Here is a 13,858-nt window from a genome sequence, read left to right as displayed (position 1 = left end):
GCACAGGTAAAGGGGTAAAAAAGGACTGCCCCTACTTTTGTACACCCACAGGAGCCCCCGGGCCTGGGCCACACATAAGCGCGACATGTTGTTAGGCCAGGCCCAGAACGGTGCGCGGGCAGGCTGGGTGGATTTTTACCGTAGCAATTTTTTTGTCCGCTGCGCTTCCCCACGACCCGCGTTGAACGCGCGACATGGTGGATCATGCGTGACATGGGGGCCATGTGTGGGGCGGTTCCCGCATGCATGCGTCACATCATGGTAAAGAGGCGGCTCGCTCCTTCCCCATAAAAAGAGGGAGGCGCAGAGGCGCGGCTCATTTACTGAGTGGCCTCGGGTCGTGGTCTTCAAGGCGTCCGCGCCCCATGATCACGGGGTGGGGAACAGTCACCTCACCCATCCCCTCGATCCTGCTCGCTTGCCACGTGTCCCCCATGCAGGTGGCGGGTGGTGGAGGCGGGAAACCGGGTCTTCGCTGATTGGAGCGGCGGGTCGGTCCTGATTCCCTGCGCCCCCGATGGTTGGATTGGTTGAGTGGGGCGGCCGAGCCCCGACCCCGCCCCTTTATAAGAAGGGGGAGGGGGTGTAATCCCACATTCTTCCAGCATCCATCTCCTTCCACTTCCGCTCCTTTCTTCCATCTACCATGGAGAGAGGGGGCGCAGGCCCTTCAACGGTGGCGGCGAGGGTCGCTGCTCGACAGCGCGTCCCTCCTTCCCAAGAGCTCGTGGCCGGCGCCGCCACGAGAGGAAGGGGGAGGGGGCGAGGCCGAGGTCGCCATGGCGCGCGGGGGAGAGGAGGACGGGGCGGCGCACCGGCCTCGCCTCCGCCAGCGATACCTCCCCCGATGGAGGGCCGCGTCGGAGACCAGCCCCGCGAGTTCTTCATCAGGCTGTGCCGGCCACCGCGTCGTCGTCTTCGTCTCCCTACCCCATTTGCTCGGGAGATGGAGCTCGATCCACCCCAGACCCTCAGGTTGCACATGAGGGGCTGCGGGAACGGCGACACGCGGGTCGTCGTCGACTTCCCCGCTCCTCACGTCATGTACCTCCGTCGCGGGTCGAAGACGTTTGCTTGTGTCCACAGCCTGACGGCGGGGCTCGTTCTCTATTTCAAGTTAATGGAGAACGGCCTGCTCTCCATCAAGGTCTTTGGAGATCTTGGAACTCGCCTAAAGTTCTGCGTGGAGAGCTCCACTGACGATGAATATTCCTCCTCAAGCGGGAGTGACGAGGAGGATAGTGACAGCGACGACTAGGACGTCGAGCGGCGGGATGCCGACCTCGACTTCGACTGACCGCGTCGCCCTTCCTCGGACACGCGCCCTGCCGAGGGCCTTCCTCGTCAAGCTCTCCCTCGGCACATTCCCCGTCGCCTCCTTGGGCGGCTGGCGTAGGAGGGTTGGAGAAGGCGAAGAAGGCGGGTGGCGGCCGTCAAGTCGGAGTACGCGGGCACCGACGCCTTTGTCGCGTATCGCCGGCCCGCTGCCTCATCTTCCAGCTCCCCTCCCGGCACCGGGACGTCCTCTTGGTGCCTTCTGCTCTTCGTACCTCGCCTAGGCACTCTTTTTGCCCTCCTGCTATCTTGTTCCACCTTCTGAGGAGAGGGCAAGAAAGGGATTACGGGCACCTTATTTCTTTTTAGTTTGTAAGCCTGCGAGCACTTGTTAATTTCAAAACTTGTAATCCCCTTTGCTCATGTTTTTTATTCCGTATGAACTGTACCTGCATGGGATGTTTTTAATGAAAAAGGGTGCTTGCCGGGTTCTTTGTGCGTGAGCGAGGCCCATGCCAAGGAATGAATCCTTGTTATTTTTAAGATAAACATTGTTGCCCGGCAACAGGCCTTGCCGTCCCCCTTACTTAAGTCGGCCATTCTCACGCTCTTGGCGAAGGCAGGGGCGAAGTAGAGTTAGGCCCCTCGTTTATTTCCTTGCCACCGCGACTACAACCCGGTTTCGACCCAAGGGGGAGCACGGTGGTCTAGGAGCAGAACGGGGTTTCATATGTCCCGACTTCATACGGAACTGCACAATAGAGGATAAAGACTTATCTGAATCTGCAGCCCCCGGCAGCCTTGGCTTGCCGTGGTTGGATTTTTGTGTCTGTAGCCCCCGGTAACCTTGGCTTGCCGAGGCAGGAGCATCGGCTCATTCTCTTTCTTCCAAACAGCTCAGCAGAAACGTCCATGTTGGACCCTGCGAACCAAAGAGGACGGAAAGGAACAAAGGAACGCAAACTCGACATCTATGCTAGGGGTTAGTTGCCACTAAGCACTATCAACCCTAACCGAGGGAGAGACTTAACCTAGCATGCATGCTATAACTTAGGGCACCCGCGCTTCATTTATTTATGCTCAGGGTCTGCGCCTGGCTTTGTACAGAGGGTTACATGCCTTGTTGACAAGGCTTGTACAAAAGGTGGTTTGCCGGGGGCCCGGCAACAGCGCCTTATGGGTAAAACTTGCGAAGATGTTCGATGTTCCAGGAGTTGCTCACTGGAATAGCATCTTCAGTCTCCAGGCGGACTGCGCCGGGCCTGGTGACTCGTATTACCCGGTAAGGGCCTTCCCACATCGGCGTCAACTTGTTGGAATTCTTGGCCGATTGAACGCGCCGAAGAACAAGGTCGCCTTCCTCAAAGCTTCAGGCATGAACCTTGCGGCTATGGTAGCGGCGCAAGGCTTGCTGGTAGCGTGCTGCTCTCACAGCCGCCCGAAGACGATCTTCCTCAAGGAGCGTTGCGTCATCTTGCCGCAATTTCTCTTGCTCAAGCTCGTCATAAGCGAGCACTCGACGTGACCCGTATGTGAGTTCCGTGGGGAGAACTGCTTCTGCCCCGTATACAAGGGCAAAGGGTGTCTGGCCGGTGGCTCGATTTGGCGTCGTTCTAATCGACCAAAGAACCGCCGGCAACTCATCAATCCAGCGCCTTCCACTCTGGTGCAGACTATCAATAGTCTTGCTCCTCAGGCCTCGCAGTACTTCAGCATTTGCCCTCTCCGCCTAGCCGTTGCTCCGTGGGTGGGCCCCGGAAGCGAAACAGACCTTGCTGCCGAGGTCTTGGATGTATTGCATGAAGGTGTGGCTTGTGAACTACGTGCCGTTGTCGGTGATGACTCTGTTTGGCACACCAAAGCGGGAGACTAGCTCCTTGAAGAACTTGACGGCTGACTGTGCTGTAACCTTCCTCACTGCTTCCACCTCCGGCCACTTTGTGAACTTGTCGCTTGCAACGTACAAGTACTCAAAGTCCCCGACAGCGCGGGGGAAAGGGCCTAGTATGGCGAGCCCTCAGACCGGAAATGTCCAGGAGAGAGGGATTGTTTGAAGGGCATGGGATGGTTGATGAAGCTTTTTTGAATGGAACTGACACGCTTCACACTTGGTTACTAGTGTCGTTGCATCTTGGAGGGCAGTGGGCTAGAAGAAACCTTGCCGGAATGCCTTGCCGGCAAGGGCCCTCGACCCTATGTGGGAGCTACATACGCCTCTGTGTATCTCTGCCAACAGCTCCAGTCCTTCCTCCCGGGGAATGCACTTCAACTTCACACCGTTCGGTCTTTTTCTGTACAGGACGTCATCGACGAACTGATACATAGCAGACCGACGGGCTACTTTCTCTGCTTCTTCCTGCTCCTCAGGAAGCTCCCCTGTTTGGAGGAATTGGACGGTATGTTGTGGCCATGCCGAAGCCTGGGGCCCGACGGCAAGGAGTAAAGGCATTTCTTCTGCCATGGGAGCGGCTATCTCTACGGCCAGGGCTTGACGCCCTGCCGGAGTCAGTTGCCCCTTGGCAGGCTCAGTACCCACGGCAACATCCTTGCCAGCGGCCCCAGGGGGCTCGGCGGGAAAGTACTTGCCGGGGCCTGATTTCCTTCTCTTGGTCTGCTCTGTTGATGGTTCAACGGATGGTTGAGTTAATCGAAGCACAAAAGTACCTGGTTCCATAGGTAGCTTGAACGCAGCGCGCTTCCACGGGTAATCGGCGATGTCGTTCTCCACTCGGGGAACGTGCTCCGCTTGTATACTGTCAAAGCGCTCTTCCAGCTTCCTCACCTCATCTACGTAGGCCTCCATCAACGGGCTCTGATAATCTTTATTGACTTGCCTGACGACAAGCTGTGAATCACCCCTGACGATGAGCTTCTTAATCCCGAGGTCTGCCGCGATACTGAGACCGGCAAGCAACCCCTCGTATTCAGCGGTGTTGTTTGTGGACATCTCCCTGGGAAAGTGCATCTGGATTACATACTTGAGGTGCTCTCCGGTGGGTGCGACTAGCAGCACACCAGCACCGGCGCCTTGCTGCGAGAAAGCCCCGTCAAAGTACATGATCCAGTTGCGACTTGCTTCCTTGCCGGGGAGAGTGGTCTCCTGGATCTCTTCGTCCGGCATTGAGGTCCATTCCGCAATGAACTCCGCCAGGACTCTGCTCTGGATTGTCGAAAAACTTTCAAACTTCAAACCAAAGCTCGATAGCTCCAAGGCCCACTCCACGATCCTTCGGGTTGTGTCTGGGTTATGCAGTATCCGTTGCAACGGGAGGCGGGTAACGACGGTGATTTCGTGTGCTTGGAAGTAATGACGGAGCTTCCTCGAGGCCATAAGGAGGCCGAAGAGCAATTTCTGCACACCTGAGTACCTTGACCTAGCCCCCTGCAAGAGGGAGCTGACAAAGTAAACCGGGTGCTGCATCATCTTCTTCTTCTGCACCACTTCATTTGGTTGCACGGGCCCTGCCCTGATGGCGTCAGACTCTGCCGGGGGCCTTGCCTTGCTGGCGCCAGGCCCTGCCGGGGGGAGCTCTGGCTCGCCATCCGCCTGTCCGGCCGTTGCCGCTGCCTCTTCATCGACCTCCCTCTGTGCCACTAGCGCGGCGCTGACCACTTGATTCGTTGCTGCCAGATACAGCAGCAACGGCTCTTGTGGTCTAGGCGCAACTAGTATTGGTGTAGAGGAGAGGTATTTTTTCAAATCCTGTAGTGCTACTTCGGCCTCTAGGGTCCACTCCATTGGTCCCGCCTTTTTCAAGATTTTGAAAAGGGAAGGGCGCGCTCGGCAGACTTGGAGATGAATCTGCTCATGGCGGCAACGCAACCAGTGAGCCGACGCACATCCTTGATCCGCTTGGGCGACTCAATTTGCTCGATAGCCTTGATCTTGTCTGGGTTTGCCTCGATCCCACGCTGTGACACAAAGAACCCGAGAAGTTTGTTGGACGGAACGCCGAAGACACACTTCTCAGGGTTCAACTTGAGGTTGATCTTGCGCAGGTTGGTAAACGTCTCTTCTAAGTCTTGTACAAGAGTTGCCTTGTCCTTGGTTTTGACCACTATGTCATCCATATAAGCTTCCATATTTCTATGTAGCTGGGGCTCCAAACCAATTTGGACCTCCCTTGCGAACGTTGAGCCAACATTCTTCAACCCGAAAGGCATCCGTAAAAAGCAATACGTACCACATGGGGTGATGAATGATGTCTTCTCTTCATCTTCTCTTGTCATGAAGATCCGGTGGTAGCCCGAGTAGGAGTCAACAATCTGGTCAATGTGCGGCAACGGGAAGGGGTCCTTAGGACAAGCCTTATTGATATCTGTGTAGTCAATACACAGCCTCCACTTCCCGTTTGCCTTGCGCACCACCACCGGATTGGCCAACCACGTCGGATGGAGCACTCCTCTCACCAAGCCTGCCGCCTCCAACTTCCTGATCTCCTCTGTGATGAACTCCTACCGTTCCAGAGCTTGCTTCCTGACCTTCTGCTTGACGGGTCACGCATGGGGACAGACAACAAGGTGGTGCTCAATCACTTCCCTGGGAACGCCGGGGATGTCGGATGCTTGCCATGCAAACACATCGACATTCGCCCGTAGGAAAGTGACGAGTGTGCTTTCCTATTTGCTGTCGAGGGTGGAGCTTATGGTGAAAGCCCCTCCCGTGCCATCCTCCTTGACAGACACCTTCTTGGTCTCTGGCGGTGTAGCTCTGGATTTCTTGCTCTTGCCGGTGGAGCTCTCTGGCACGTCCTCGACGGTAGCACAACACTCCGAAGAGGTGCGCTTGCCGGAGTGGGTGCGAGAGATCTTGCCGGTCTTCTTCTTCAATCCCGGGGCTTCAGCGACAGGACCAAGTGCCTTGGCGGCAGCTGCTGCAACTACTTCCTGGTAGAGTAGGTCGGCGCAGATCAGCGCATCCTTCTTGTCACAGGGGACGGCAATGATGGTCATCGGCCCAGGCATCTTCAGCGGGTTGTAGGCGTAGTGCGACGCCGCCATGAACTTGGCTAGTGCCGGGCGGCCGAGGATCCCGTTGTAGGGCAAGGGGATCTCGGCTACATTGAAAACAATCCTCTTTGTCCTGTAGTTCAACTCGCCTCCAAACGTCACAGGCAACGCGACCTTCCCCTTCGGCTAGCTCCTTCCCGGGTTGACCCCTTGAAATGTGCCCGTCTCCTCGAGGTCTCCATCGGGAATTTGCAGTTGTTTGATCACAATGGGTGAGATCAAGTTCAGACCGGCCCCGCTGTCAACCAGCATCTTGTTCACCTTGAGGTTGTGTATCGTTGGCGAGACCAACAACGGCAAACACCTGACCGCAGTTGTGCGATCAGGGTGGTCCTCAGCGTCAAAGATGATGGGCATGCTGGACCACTTCAGTGGCTTCTGAGTGTCGAACGATGGCTCCGCTGCTGTGATCTCACGCGCCCACTGCTTGAGCTGGCGGTGGGAAGTATGCAGTGAGGCACCACCATCGACGCACATGGCCTCCGTAGCCTTCTGTAACTCATGCTCGCCGGACTCGTCGTCCTCGTCATGATCGTCATCTTCCTGCTTCTTGTCGCGGCCCCGAGCGGGCCTCTCTTGTTGGTTATCCACTACAAAAAAAAGACATATCCGTGACATTTTGGGTCGAACGAAAAAAATATGTCATACTTATGACACTTCTATGATGATAATTGTGACAAAACCCGATATCATCACATATGTGGTGGGCTCCTACTTCTATGACAAAAAATCATGACAGAAAATGGGCTTTTCGTCCTGGGCGGGCCGGAGACGCAGCTGCATGACATTCTTTGGGCCATCCATGAATGTTGTGGTTTTGTCACGGCAGATGTCCTAGAGAAAGGACTTAGTCGTGGAGCCATCGCTACGGGTTAGCTTGAAGGGGTTAAAGCGGACAAGGGACGCAAGAGAGTTTTATACTAGTTCGGCCCCTTACGATGAAGGTAAAAGCCTACATCTAGTTGTGATGGAATTGATGGGGTTTCGATGACCAGGGAGCGAATACGCTTTGCCTGAGTCTCGAGTTGTTGTCTGTTGTCCTTGAACCGCCGCCGGGTCGTCCCCTTATATACATGGGTTGACGCCCGTCGGTTTACGGAATCCCGAGGCCGGCTCATAATCGTGTCCGGCTCGGTCTCTGCTACTTCTACCTTACAATACAAGTTTACATATCAATGCCGGTTTATGTATACGGGTCTTAAACCGGCTTTGGGCCCTGGGCCTCCATAAAGCGTCACCGTCTGTCTTCATGGGCTTCAGGTACAGATGAACTACTTATGGGGTTAACCCGGCCTCTCCTGGCCGGTTTACGCCCAGTGGTAATATCCCCAACATTAGGCCCCAGATTGATTTTAACTGGTTCATGTCAATCCTCAATACTTAAGAAAATTTCTTCTGCAACATCTTCACACAATCTTGTAAACCGCTGTGACATCATCTTCTAGGATCATGGTATACCGCTGTGACGTCACCTGTCATTAACGAGCCTCCGACAATCGAGGCGACAGCTCTGCCTCATATCCAAAACTTAGGCTCCTCGATTTTCGCGCCTGACGCTTATCTTTCTGCCCTTATAAATAGGACCGGGGGTTATTTTCACTTTTCCCCTTCATACCTCTTCGCCTCGTCGTCTTCCTCGCGTCGCCCCAGCGTTTCGAGCTCAGCCGCCGCCGTCAAGCCTTCGCCTTTGACCTCAACTCCGTCCACTGCATCACCCTGATTATACCAGAGAATCGTGACGCCACTCCTCTATTCCATCAGCATCAGTAAGCCTTCTTTCTTTCCACCCCAGATCTGCTACTAGGGTTTCAGTGTTCAATGGTGTTCTTCGGTGTTCGTCGGTGTTCATTGCTGCGCAATAAATCCTGACTCAAACCTTGAATTTTATCCATATAGCAATATCCATAGTTCTTCTTTCCATTAGTGCATCTCATCTAAGTAGAAAATCTCATCTGTATCCTTCAACTGTTCAAGTACCAGAATATTTAACCCTGAATATTTTTCCACTTTCTGACGCGCGGTAGATCCAGATTTGTAATACCAACTTGCGAACCCTGTTGTTCCATCACTTAGTTATTTCAGATCTGTTCCTTCACTATTAACGTAGGCGGTTTAACTTCATATACAAAATGATGAACCATGTAGATACCATTAGTCCCCTGTTGAACCGCCAACGCATTACACTGTTTCCATTGTCAGACTCCGGTTTACGAATAACCAAATCCGGTTTATCAATATGCTTGTATCCTTATACCGTTGTATAGTTGTCCACTGTAAATTTTAAACCGGCAATAATCATGTTTCAGATTTCCATTGCCATGGCCAAGCAAGTCTATGAATGCAATTGGGCTCCTTCTCGAGTAACCGAAGAACAATTGAACAATCTTGTTAAAACGGGCGCCTTAGCCAAGAAAGATGTCATCCACTGGAGGTCCCTGGCCCGGAAAATCCTCCTACACCCAAGGATGGAGAGGTAGTCGTGTTTGCTGATCATCTCGGACGAGGTTTTAGCCCTCCCGGTTCAAAAAAATTCCGAGATGTATTAGCCAATTTTCAGCTGCGCCCTCAAGACATCGGTCCCAATTCTGTGACCAACATCTGCCACTTCCAAGTCTTATGTGAGGTTTATCTGCAAGAGGAACCTACAGTCGAACTGTTTAGGGATTTCTTTCACTTAAACCATCGCACAGAGTTCTCGGATGGACCCAATACGGAACTGGGTGGAATGGCGGTTCAAAAAAGGAAAGAAGTCACCTTCCCTCATCCCAAACTCCACAGTCACCCCAAAGAGTGGAACCAGACTTGGTTTTATTGCATGGATACATCTCCACCTGATGAAAAGCTCCTGCCGGGTTACCGCCCTGAACGTCTTAGCAACACACATCCTTTCCCTCAGAGGTTGACGGCAAGAGAAAGGGCCAACTATGCTCCCCAATTATCAAAGCTTAGAGCCTTCATGGCGAACGGTTTGACAGGAGTTGATCTTGCTCGTTGCTGGATAAGATGGAGTATTCTGCCCTTAAGCCGGTGCTCCGGTTTAATGTGTGAGTATACGGGGAGCTTGAAGGATGCTCAGCAGCACATTGATATTCAGCTTACAGATGCATAAGTCACGGAGGCTGTAAAAAAGATATTGAACGAACCGGAGGCTGTCTGTGCTCAAACCGGACTACTCCCTTTCTGCACCTTAAACAAACCACGAGTTGTAAGAATCATATAATCTTTTTATCTGAAGTTGCTTCTGTCCAAATATTCTCTGAAAGTGTGATTATTTTCTGACAGGGTGATGATCCATTCTGGAACAAGAAACCATCACAGGACAAACCAGCGAAGCCACAAGACAAACCGGTCAAACCAGTTAGTCCAAAGACCAAAGTTGTTAAAAAACCTGCCAAGAAGAGGACCACTGCATCCTCTGTTTACCAGCTGATGACGATGTGGGTAATCCGGAACCAGAGGTAGAACTTGACTCTCTTGGTTCATTTTTCATACATCTCATTGACAATGATTATTATCAGGACGACGCTAAAGGCAGTCATGCTGAGGACGTAGAGGTAACCATTCTTTCCTCCGATTCAGATCCTCTGCCAACATCAAAAATCCGTCAAGCAAACCGGAAAGTAAAATTTTCTCACCCTATTTGGACCCAAACTTTCTTTTGAAGACGCAGCAGCACGAGGCTCGCCGTACAACCCGGCACAGCGGCCAGGTAGTTACCTCCGCCGGTTTACCGAACAGTCCGGTTCGGAAACGCCGATCAGAGGTCTCTTATCCCATTGATACTTCATACCCCATAGCCGGTTGTTTCCGCCAGCCTCTTAACCCGTCTGATTCAAATTATCAGGCTACTTCTCACTCATCTTCTGGCGAGTCATCGGCCACACAGCTTCCACCCCTCAAAACAGTTCCTGGGTGAGCTATGCACTTGTTGTTATCCTTGATGTTGCTATTGTGATATACTGTACTGATCCTCATGTTTATTTTTCTCAGCGCCAAGCCCAGACCCAGCAAGAAAGCTCGGTTGAATAAACCGGCTGATGAAGACGTGGCTGTTGAACCGGAGAAAACTCCAGATCCTGAAGAAACCAACGCTCATGCCATGCTGAATGACCCACCGCCTCAAGATCATGACTTCTTTGCTGAGCAGGCAGAAGTTGACACCACAAGCCATGCTGGCCAGCTAACCAGCCCTGTCCAAACTGGCACTAAACCGGCCAGTCCAGTGAAAATACTGACAAACCGCCCACCCCAGTAACGGCTGCTGATGACAAAGATGATGACATTATGATTACTGGCACTGGCCATACCGCTCCGGGCAATCTTGTCGCTTTGTCAAAGCATACTGCCAAAGATGAGCTCTCTGCAATTGGCAAAGGCAAATGGAACGCCGATTTGTCAAATTATGCCCATCTGAATGTTCATGACCTTCACTCGGGCTTCCTGAACCGTCTGTACACCTGCCATGACTATGAAGCCGGTTTGGTAAATATGATGAAGGAGCGATATGAGGTAACTTCATAAATGTTTTCTCTCTTATATTTAATTGCAGCTTATCAACTCCAATAGCCCCCAAGTGACAGTTTAAGATACCAATTTAAACCGGGACTTAGTGACAATTTCATGTTTGCAACAATGCATCTTAACTTCACTGATGTAGCCCCCAAGGGCCGGTTTAACTTTATAAAGATGAACCGGGACTTTGTAGAAAAATTCCCATGTCAGCATTTTATGAACAAATACTCATTAGCCCCCAAGTGCCAAGCTTAATACTTGTATTGTGCTTGGGACTTGTAGAAATTTCTGATAAGGAGCAAATATGCATTAGCCCCCAAGTATCAAGGGCATAGCTTGTTATGTGCTTGGTACTTCAAATATGTACTGTCAACTCATTATGTATCTATCTCTTTATAGGCTGAACTAAGCAAGAAAGAAAGCCAAACCGCTAATCTGCAAGAGAACATCAAGTCCCAACAGGCCGAAACTTCCAAAGCAAAAAATGAGCTGACGAGCGCCTTAGACGCTATGGAAAAGCTTAAGGAGAGCCTTGCCAAGGAGCGGGCAGATTGGAACATAGAGAAATCCGCTTTGCAGAAAAGAGCTGAAGATGCAGAAGCAGCTTTCAAACCGGTGGTAGACGAGCTGACTGGTGTAAAGCGGCAGATACATGCCATGACTGCTGATGTGTTTGGTAAGCATCCTTGCTTTATACTTTCAACATATCTTCCCATGCGTTGCCGGATTACTGATGTTTGCAATGATGTAGGAACTCGCATTAGTCATCTAGGCTCTGATGTTCAGAAGAAGCTGAAGGCTGCCTACACGCTGATAGAGCAACTGTATACCGGCGCACAACAAATTATCTGCACCACTTCTCACAACAAGCCGCCCCGACGTTAATCAAGGATACCTTAGACAGGCTATCTATGCTGCCTGCCCAGGTAGAAGAGCTGAAGAGGTCTGCTGCAAGGGTTGGTGCTCTGACCGCACTAACCCGGGCAAAAGCATGGGTGCCTGACCTTGATCCGACGGACGTGGCTAAAGGCTACCCAAGCTTAAAAGAAGACAGATCAGAAATTGGCACTGAAGATCTCCGCGCCATAAACCGGGAAGTACGTCCACTGGCTTGTCAACTTGCTGAAGAGGCTGATCTTTCATTTTACCAGACGAGTTATGATACCAATAACAAGCGGGTTGCTGCACCAACTCCTGAGGCTCAAAACCTGATCCCTCCAATCCGTAAGCACACTTATGCCCCTGACATTGAACCGTCCACCCTTATAAGCGACGAAGCTGTGTTCCAAGCATTAACTGGGATCGACTGGACAACTGTTGACTTCCAGCCGCTGGGTAGGGACGAAGAAGATGAACCGGTGCAAGATGATCCGCAGCCGTCAGGTCAAGCTGATAAGCAATCATAATCCGGGGGCCGGTTTAGTTTTTCTCGTGCTGTAATGCTTATTGAGAAACAATTATCCCTTTGGGCACTGAAACGCCTTGTAATAGGCTAGTTAAAAAACTTGGTCTGTTATGCCTTCGTGCATATTTATCTGCAATTGATGTGTGCTGATCCGCCATGCTTAAGATATGATGTTCATAATCCATAGCTATTTGTTCAAGTTGCTCCTGCAGATAAAAAGCTTAAAGCGCCCTGGCGGTTTACCACCGGGTGGGTCATGATACCCCAATATATATATGACCAAGGTTTATAACCAAGGTTGTAAAAGATAACCAAATATGGAAATATATGATACCTGTGACCTTTAGGGATAGTGTTGGCTGACCAACTTTATAATGAGGGTAATAACCCTAATCCGGAGTAGAAGTAACTCCTGTTATATGATGCCGGTTTATCAGAAAACCGTTCCGGGCTGTGATAAACACCGGTTTACTCCATACTGGTGACTTTGAGTCAAAACCAGACTGGCCTGATAGTCTCCGGATCATAATTTGATCGTGTACTGACAACTTGTAGTTGACAGCCTAACCGGGTTGATAAACACCGGTTTAAAAAACATCACAAATCTTAGGAAAACAAAGAAAGCTTAGAAAAAGGCAAATAAAAAACCGTTGTAGTCGAGGCTTTTTACGGGCTGCCAGGCCCTAAATTCGACAGCAAAGAATCCCCAAGCAACATTGTTAGCTATGCTCAGTGGGTGCCTATGTTTGAGTTGTTGTTTTACAACACTCTCTTTGGCCCCGGACTGATGTGGCTTTGAGCCGATCAAGAGGTGTGACTATGGTTCGGATACGACCAAGCCCCCAAGTGATGTTGTGGCCACTACAAAAAAAAACACTTCCGTGATGATACGTGTTTGTCACAGTAGGTCGCGTTTTTTGTCATGCATGTACATCCATGACGATTTTATGACAGAATCAAGATAGTCATACCTGTGCTGTCGTAGAAGTGTTCCATGACATTACCAAAATTATCATCACGAAAGTGTGCGCCCCCATGACGATAAATCGCGCGTCACAGAAGTGCTTTCGTCAAGGGTGACCGACACGTGGCATCCACCGTAACGGAACACCGTTAAGCTATCGGGTCGGGTTTTGGATCCGATAACCCATTAACAGCCCCGACCAATGGGGATTTTCCATGTGTAAAATCATCATTGGCTGGAGGAAACACGTGTCGGCTCATCGTTGGGACAGATGTCATCCACTCATTGGACAGAAGGCGCCTATGATATGTCGACACGTGGCACGGCCCAACAGAGGCCCATTCCTGTGAAAAGGCCGGCCCGTTTGACTTGGTCAAAAGGTGGCGGGCCGGCCCATGGAAAGCCTGTTAACGGCCTGTTTGCATATAGCCCATTTACAGCCCGCTAACCCAAGGCCCGTTACGCCCTATCCGAATTAGGCCCAGTAGCGTCATCTGGGCCATCCAATATGATTCCATCCCATTTTCACTTCTGGCCCATGTATGGCCCATGACGTCTTTCGGCCCATATGAGGCCCTATGTAACTCTTGGCCTATTAACGGCCCGTGGTGAAACTGGCCCGTAATGAACAGTGTATCACTTTACACCCATTAATGGCCCATGGTGAAACTGGCCCGTAATGAACAGTGTAT

This window comes from Aegilops tauschii, chromosome 2, assembly GCF_002575655.3.
Source record: "Aegilops tauschii subsp. strangulata cultivar AL8/78 chromosome 2, Aet v6.0, whole genome shotgun sequence".
In the NCBI taxonomy this organism is placed as follows: Eukaryota; Viridiplantae; Streptophyta; class Magnoliopsida; order Poales; family Poaceae; genus Aegilops; species Aegilops tauschii.
Note: the sequence above shows the minus strand (reverse complement) of the source record.